Source organism: Trichomycterus rosablanca, chromosome 18, assembly GCF_030014385.1.
Source record: "Trichomycterus rosablanca isolate fTriRos1 chromosome 18, fTriRos1.hap1, whole genome shotgun sequence".
NCBI lineage: Eukaryota > Metazoa > Chordata > Actinopteri > Siluriformes > Trichomycteridae > Trichomycterus > Trichomycterus rosablanca.
In genome coordinates this window covers 5,835,439-5,843,394 of record NC_086005.1, presented here as the reverse complement: position 1 = coordinate 5,843,394, position 7,956 = coordinate 5,835,439, and the positions used below count along the sequence as shown (strand labels likewise).

The 7,956-nt window shown below is 37.3% G+C and overlaps 1 long non-coding RNA gene across 1 annotated transcript; it reads left to right on the top strand.

Moving 5' to 3' along the window:
* The first annotated feature begins 4,010 nt into the window (after positions 1-4,010).
* LOC134332102 (uncharacterized) lies at positions 4,011-7,417 on the top strand. The gene is made up of 3 exons (XR_010015212.1): positions 4,011-4,203; positions 6,932-7,048; positions 7,302-7,417. It is a non-coding gene; the product is annotated as an uncharacterized LOC134332102 (long non-coding RNA).
* Positions 7,418-7,956: the final 539 nt, after the last annotated feature.

Sequence of the window (7,956 nt, the reverse complement as noted above, 5' to 3'; positions counted from 1 at the left end):
TCTGTACCTCAAGCATTTGGAGCCATGAGTCTGGTTCATCTTAATCCACCACTCAGGACTCAAGGATGACACACTTCTTTGTACAATCACCTAGGTGGTGGAAACTTACCCTGTCGGTTAAAAGATGACTAAAGACCGGCTTTTTTAATAAGTACTTAAATGGATTTGATGTCTTCTGTAAAAAAAATCTAACAGGTTCTAAGTGGATTTATGCTCTTAGACTTTTATCCGTGTATACTAGAGTAAGGAAATGCTTCTGTATCAGATGTTAAATGCTGTGAATATTTGTATGTCTGTAACCAACACTTATAATTGTCTCTTTGCAATTGATGAGAAACTGCCAGATGAGCTAGCCGTAGCTGTAACTACACAAATACGCAAGTAATTACATACAACTACATATAGTGTTTTATTTACCTTTGGAGATCGAAAGCTATGATTACAAAATGTACTTGAAACTTGCTAATCATGAATTACAAATTCACTATGGTTAATTACAAGTTGCAATACAAAGTCTGCTCAAAAATCTTGTCTTGAATCTCTGCCCCTAGATGTAAACGTATACTTTTTTTTGTATTTTCTATTTTTCCAACCTTTTTTCCACAATTTTCTAGTGGTCACAATTTTCTAGTTGTGTCCAATTACCCTTATTGCATCCTCCACTTATTCAACCCGCCATCGCTGACTGAGGACGCTTCTCAACTGACACGCCCCCTCCGACACGGGCTCAGTACAGACTGCATTTTTCACCTGCATGGGTCGAGTTCATATATACCGATCAGCACCGAGCACAGAGAGCCACACCCTGATCTGCACCCTGTGCAGGCGCCATCAATTAGCCAGCAGGGGTCACAACCGCACCAGCCATGAGGACCCATGATCCGGCTTGCCCCTAACCCTATGAACAACAGCCAATTGTTGTTCATGCAGCCATTCAACCCAGCTGGGTGGCAGAGCTGAGTTTTGATACCATGTATTCGAAAACCCAGCTCTGGTGTGCTAGCGTATTTTACCACTGCGCCACCTGAGCGGCCAACATATACATTTAAAAAAAAAAAAATTTCAAAGAATGGTTTGAGCTAACAGAAAGACTACAGTTAAACAGCCAAACATTGGTTAATGAATATCTTAATAACTGTGGTGGTTAATTAATCTTTATTTCTGCTGCAATTCAGCTCACTCCAATTCAAACATTCCTTCTTAAACTGATTCCATCACATTACATAGCAATGATTTCAGTGGCCTTTCCAGTCACCTGATCTGAATCCAATAGGTAAGTCACCTTTAGGATGTGGTAGAATGGGAGATTCACAACATGACTGTACAGCTGATAAATCTGCAGCAATGATGTTCCACAAAGAGTTAACAGTGATGTGGCTGTTGTTGTAATAAAGTAGTAAATAAGCAGTATTGATATGCTGTTGCTTATGAAGTGGACAGTGATTATAAAAACATAGGACTAAGAGCTCAATCAAGGTAAATGAATAAAATTTATAGCACTTTAAAGTTTTAAAGTTATAAAGTTTTCTAAAGTATTCAAAAATTCTAAATGTATGTATTATGTATAAATTGTCCTTGTCATGCTTTCACAATGTAACCATTCCATGCCCAGAATTTGGAACAGCAATGCTGCTAAGTTTGTTGATTGACCCTTGTTTGGGATAGAACACAATTCAGCTTAATGACTTTCATCCTTTCAAAAACGTGACCTGTGGTGTAAAATCTGAGGTGAAAGGTGAAAACGTTGCTACAATTACTGCTGGCCACAAAACCACAGAAGATGAAATGGATCATAATGACATTATCTTACTCTCTGACCGCTATCTCATCCTGTCCTTGTAAATGATAAGTAAAAATAGCCAAGTTAATCCTCCTAGCACTTAGAAGATCATAAGGAGGCCAATGTCAACTGTGAATTTTGACGCTTCAGCTTTTTGTATGTGTGAATAATAAGAGATGTTTCATTATAAACTTGAACAACTGCATTAAAATCATCATCATCTGATAATACTACTACTAATAATAATAATAATAGTAAAAGTACCAGTATAAGTAGTAACTTCTGCGACCGTATGGATAGTGTTTCTCCAGATCACTCTCTCTTCTGTTTGAGCATCTGATGTTACTCTAAAATAAATACGCAGAGAAAATTTTAGACCGTTTGCTTTCACAATAGTTTTTTTTTCCTTTTGACTGCTCTCGTGTATAGGGGTTGCCACAGCGGATCTGGTCCGCATACCAGACAGTACATGAGGTACTGTAATGGGAAGAATGGCTAGGACAGTTCCAGGGGCCACAGATATCGTTTCATTTGTATTTGTTATATATGGGTTTATTACATGATTATTTTCTAATTAATTTCACTGGTACAGTAATTATATAGAGACATGCTGTAAATGTAATCTATAAAAATATGATTTCTTTTAATCTATTATTACTATGGTTAATTGAAATGTAAGGATGACAATGCTATTGTCTTAAATACAGAGAACAGAAATTAAATAGGGGTTAATCTGTAATAGAAGGGAAACGTATGTACCTGCATCTGTGATCTACATGTTAGTGCAGGTTGCCAAATATGAGTCATTCAGAATCACATTATTAAAGCTTTAAATTAATGTTTTTGTTTAACCCAAACCCACACCAATTTAGGCCTGAGTTGGCCACTCAAATTGCATTTCTTTGTTTATTCAGGTTTATTCAGGTTCATTTTTGTCCCTTTCTGATTTCCTTTATTATAGCATGTCACACTAAATGTAACAACAAATCAGGAGAATTTGCAGAACCACAAAGATTAAACCATAATTCAATTTATCGTATATAAAATCTTGAAACACCTTTATTATCCATATGAAATAGTAATTGCCACCTAAACTTCTGCAAGCAAACGCTTACATTAAGTGAAGATCAGTCTTTCACATGAGTGTATAGGAATTTTGGTCTGCTCTTTTTTAAAGAATAGCTTCAATTTAGCTACTTTGAGGTATCTTAAGGTCTTTAAGGTCCGTCATAGCATCGTAATGGAGCTCAGATCCTACTTATGTGCTTCAAGTTCGAAATATAATATTCTTGCTTCTAAATATGTGACTGTGTAATAGCAAAAAAAAAAACTAAACAAAAATGTATAAGGCTATAATAAAGTTTAAAAAATTACATTTATTCAAAGCAAGAATATAAGTAAAAACAAAGTCAGTAAATGTGGTAGTTGTCCCGTCCACAGTCCTGTACTGCAGCCTGGATTACATTAAACCCACCACAACTTTAATCAGAATGAATCAGTTTCTTAAACTTCAAACTAAGATTGAGCTGTACTTCTCCACCTCTAATGAAAATGTATACTAGTAGCAGAATTGGAGCTGAAGCAGTAAGGAGATGGAGGTGTGAAAGTAAGACCAGTTGTTGAAGGACACGTTGAATAAGGCACGTCTCTAACCTCCAACCTCACAACATGAAAAACCTCACTCATCACACACCTTTCCACACACACACACACACATGCACACACAGACCGGTTGCTATGGAAACACTCTCAGTCTCAGTCTGTTAATGTGAAAAACGAATGAAGTGAGAGCAAGAGGAGTGAATTAGGAAAAACACACAGCCGCTCTCCTCATCGCTCTGTGGTAGAGTTTGTGCATGTGCAGTCAGTCATACTCCAGTGACAGTAATTATATTTCACCAAGTCGCCCGAAGTCTCGTCCCTGCTCGCCGTCTAAACCCTGAGCCGGGAGTCTGATAACGATCGTGATGAGCGCCCTCTCAATCACGTGTTGTGTGACATAACTAAGGCACATCTGCTTTGGATGGATGATTTCATCGCACGGTTGTAGGAGTGCTTGACGTGAAGCCTGTGTAGTAATTCCACTACAGACAGCACAATGGAGATTCCTGAGCTGCACTTTGCAGACTGTAGGAGTAGCTGTTGCAGCGCCAAAAAGGTGCAACCAAGCCACTCGGGCACCAGTTTTAAACACTATTGGTCCTTTATAAGAAGTTTTGGGGTGCAGATTTTGAAATTTTGAAGACGTTGAGAGACTTGGGTGTTCGGACAGACAGAAGAAGTTCGTTCCACCACTTGGGTGCTAGTACAGAAAAGAGTGTTGATACTCGTCTTCTCCGAGTTCTGGGTGGAGGATCAAGGCGAGCGAGACTAGTGGCTCGGAGGTTGTGTGGTACAGAGCGAAGTGTGATGAGTTCTCTAAGGTACATCGGTGCTGGTCCATTTTTGGCTTTGTAGGCGAGCATCAGTGTTTTAAACTGAATGCGGGCAGATACAGGAAGTCACAAATCATTTAGGACACAGATGACAGACAGCATTACACAAAAACATTAGTCAGTTCTGAAAGCAAAGGCTACTACAGCTAGCAACAATCTAGTTCTTATTAGCTCCTAGATATTAATATATTGGTACAAGTTTCTGTTTTGTCCACCCTCTGTATAATCAGTCCTGGAACCAGTAGGATTTTTACTAATTCTAACCAGGTTTTTGCTAGGTTATACTGTACATAATTATGAATGAATTCTTTGGGATGAATTCACAAACTGTTCTTGTGGAAAATCAATTTGGGGTTTTTTGGTGACTATTCAGAGAGTAGAGGAATAACGACTGGACTAGTGGAGCGTTCTGAACATTGTGGCTCCAACATAAAGATGGCTGCTGTAGAAATATCCTGTTGGCACCTCATTAGGGACATGCTGCTGGATGGGAAACTGGCAGGAGCCAAATAGCTGCCAGCACATGGAACAAAGGAAGAATGATGTGATATTATTGCACAATAATACCTCTTTGAAGGAGATGTTGGACCATTAACAGAAACACGTTTATTTCTTCTGCTCTTGCCAGATTTATTAGATCCATGCTAGACTGATCATGAAAAACCCTAGTACCAGAGGAATTTAATGATACTGATCTAGATCTCGAAGTTTTTAAGCATAGAATGGAACCAGTCAAAACAGTAAATTAAACTCAAATCTACACCCTAGACCAATGTTTAACTCTAAAAAGAAAATCTCAGAAATATTTTACCTTAGACGAAATGACCATTTTTGCATTAAATTACACTCTGGATGGTTGTTATCTAACCACCCAGTTCAATACTGTAATAATATTTCCATTTAAGGCCTCTCTGTATTCCATATTATAGGGAGAAAACTGCTGTAAGAGAAAATATGCAGGTTTATAAGTACGGTGTCACTCTGAGCTAGGTGGTTATTTATTATGAGCTTCAGCTCCGCTGAATTATGTGTCTTCTATGGTCAGCTTCTCTTCAGACACTACTCACCACTGACTCACAGTCATAATAACATATACAGCAGACTGTAGGACCTTTCTGTGAACGTTAACAGCCATCATCTTGCAGTACTTTAGTACCTCATAAGTGCACCTCTTTGAGTTACCGTTACCTGATGTATGGGGCATGAAGAGGCAATAAGACTTAGAGAATGTTTTGCCTTTTCTGCTGTAGATCTCACTGAAGAATACTCTTGATATAAAAACCAGGAGCTTTTCTGCACACCTAGATGAAAAAGTACAGCTGCAGTTAAATATATTCAACCGCCTTTACCTTAAAAGGTATTGTGATGATGTGTAAAGAATTAAATGAACATTTACAAGAAGATCTGTAAATACGATAAACATAAATATTTCTGGAATGTAATTTCTTACGTAACCCTAAATGATGTAAAGGTTCAGTATTGCTACAGTCATATGAACTCATTTGCTAGATAAGTAGCAAATATATGCAGATTAGAAGCCTTGATCAAGCACTGGATTATTAATATGTTAAAAACACTAAGAAATGTCTGTTTCTAGGCAAATTACCTGTTTTCTCCCCGCTGGCAGATTTTATTTAGAATACTCTGGACTGACTACAGTATGACTGAAGCAACTTTCCTGTACCAAAAACATTTATCAGTGGGTGGATATGTTTAAATTAGGTGGCTAAGATAGGCAGTGTTACCCATGTATCATCAACAGGTACATTTTCCATGCTGTAGTAGAGCAATCTGAAAAATTATTGTATAATTTGTATTTTTTGACTAATTTGACTGTTTACCACTATATTTACAGCATTTAGCAGACTCTTTTATTCAAAGTGACTTACAGTATACTGTCTAAGCAACTGATGGTTAAGGGCCTTGCTCAAGGGCCCAACAGTGGCAACTTGACAGTAGTAGGGTTTAAACCAGTGACCTTCTGTTACTAGTTCAGTACCTTAACAATTAGGCCACAACTGTCCTACCTTACCTCTTTTAAGGTAAGGGAATTGTGACCAGATGCTAAATACTGCCACTCTGAGACCTGCTCTGCAGTCAGGACTCCACGGATTAGACTCCATAATGTTTTATGCTATGGTGCATGACCTGCCTACATACATATGACATGCCTTTCTCTTTATGTCTCAATATGTTTAAGGCTTGAGAAATATATTAGTTGTGGTTTATTCCTCAAGCTTCAAATTAAAAGCCTTTGTATGGGTCACCCATTTGTGCATTCTGTAGGTAAAAGTGTAACCAAAGACATGTTTTGGCATTAGGAGGTTGCAGTTAATCATTGTGCATGTTACTTGTTAGTTTTCCATGAATTGCACAACATTTCCCTCTATTTTTCCCTCAGTACAGATTTGTGGCTGATACACTCAAGAATATGATGTCTGTTAGCTGTTTAAGAACATTTGGATATAAAACAGACAGTTTTATTAAGCTATTGAACATGTTAAGTTTTTTTCAGATGATGATTAAGCTGCACCATGATTGAGCAATGACACTTTCTCAGATCTGCAGGAATCTGTCTGACTCAGAAGTCAGCTGGAGAGATCTGCTTCTCATTTCTGTTCTCTTAAGAAAAACATGTCAATTCACTGCCCAAGAGGAAATGTTTGAGGTAGCTTCAAATTAATTAGCATTTTCTCTTCTGCTGTTTCCATCCAAGCTTTTGAGAAGTAGTTTGATGATGCTGAGTGAATGAGAATCGTCGGAGGGACAGCAACTCTGGACTGTCACCCAGAAACCTGCAGCTGATTTGTGGGCTACTGGCTGAGGGATTCTGGTATGTGAAAAAGCAGACAGAGTTGCTTCAAAACAGATGTCTACCATTCAGGGAGCTTAAAAAATCCCAGAAACTTGGAGCCGTTAGTTAAATAATAGATTTTTGTTTTCAATCAGAGATTGCTAATATATAACAAAATGGCTTCATCTGTAAATAAATGTTAAATTGAATTAATTTTCACACAATTACAATATGTTTCATGAGATAATCCTCAGTTTATATTTTAATAGCATTTTCTGTGTATTTTATGCAGGGTCAGAAATTTTTATTGAGTGCAATAAGTTCAAGATCCAGAGCTGCAGGATTTTTTTAAAAAGTTGGTAATAGCTTTTTGATAATAGTTGTAATACCTCGTATAGGAATGTGATTAAAGGGCCACTCTGTTTTGCTTGACTTGAATGTATGTTTACTCTAATATAGGACTGTTAACCAAATTAAATCCAAAAACATTTTCCCATAAACTTTTCACTCATTATTTTCATTGGTGCCAAAATTTTTGAGCCGCCTCTTCATGAATGTTTTATCTGGTTGTTTGGTAAGAATTTCAAAGATTCTCTTGTTGCTATGTTTATCTAAACACTCCCAATTTTGAAATGCACTAAAACATCCTGTTCTGTTTTATTGTACACTTGGCACACATTAAGATGGAGAAGTGGCTTTAAAAACACAGAAAATAACAGATAGTGTCAATCAGTGATGAGATCACCAGAATCAGGACCTGCCAATATAGTTCAGTTCCTGTGTATTTTATTTCCATATTTACACCCACATAGAAGTTCATTCATTCCAACCTCCACCTTTGTAATAGTTTAGCCACAGTGAACTTCAATCTAAGGGACAGACAAGAAAGCATTTAATCATTTACTTAGTTGCTAGTAGTATAGTATGCTATTAGTAATATTTAATCA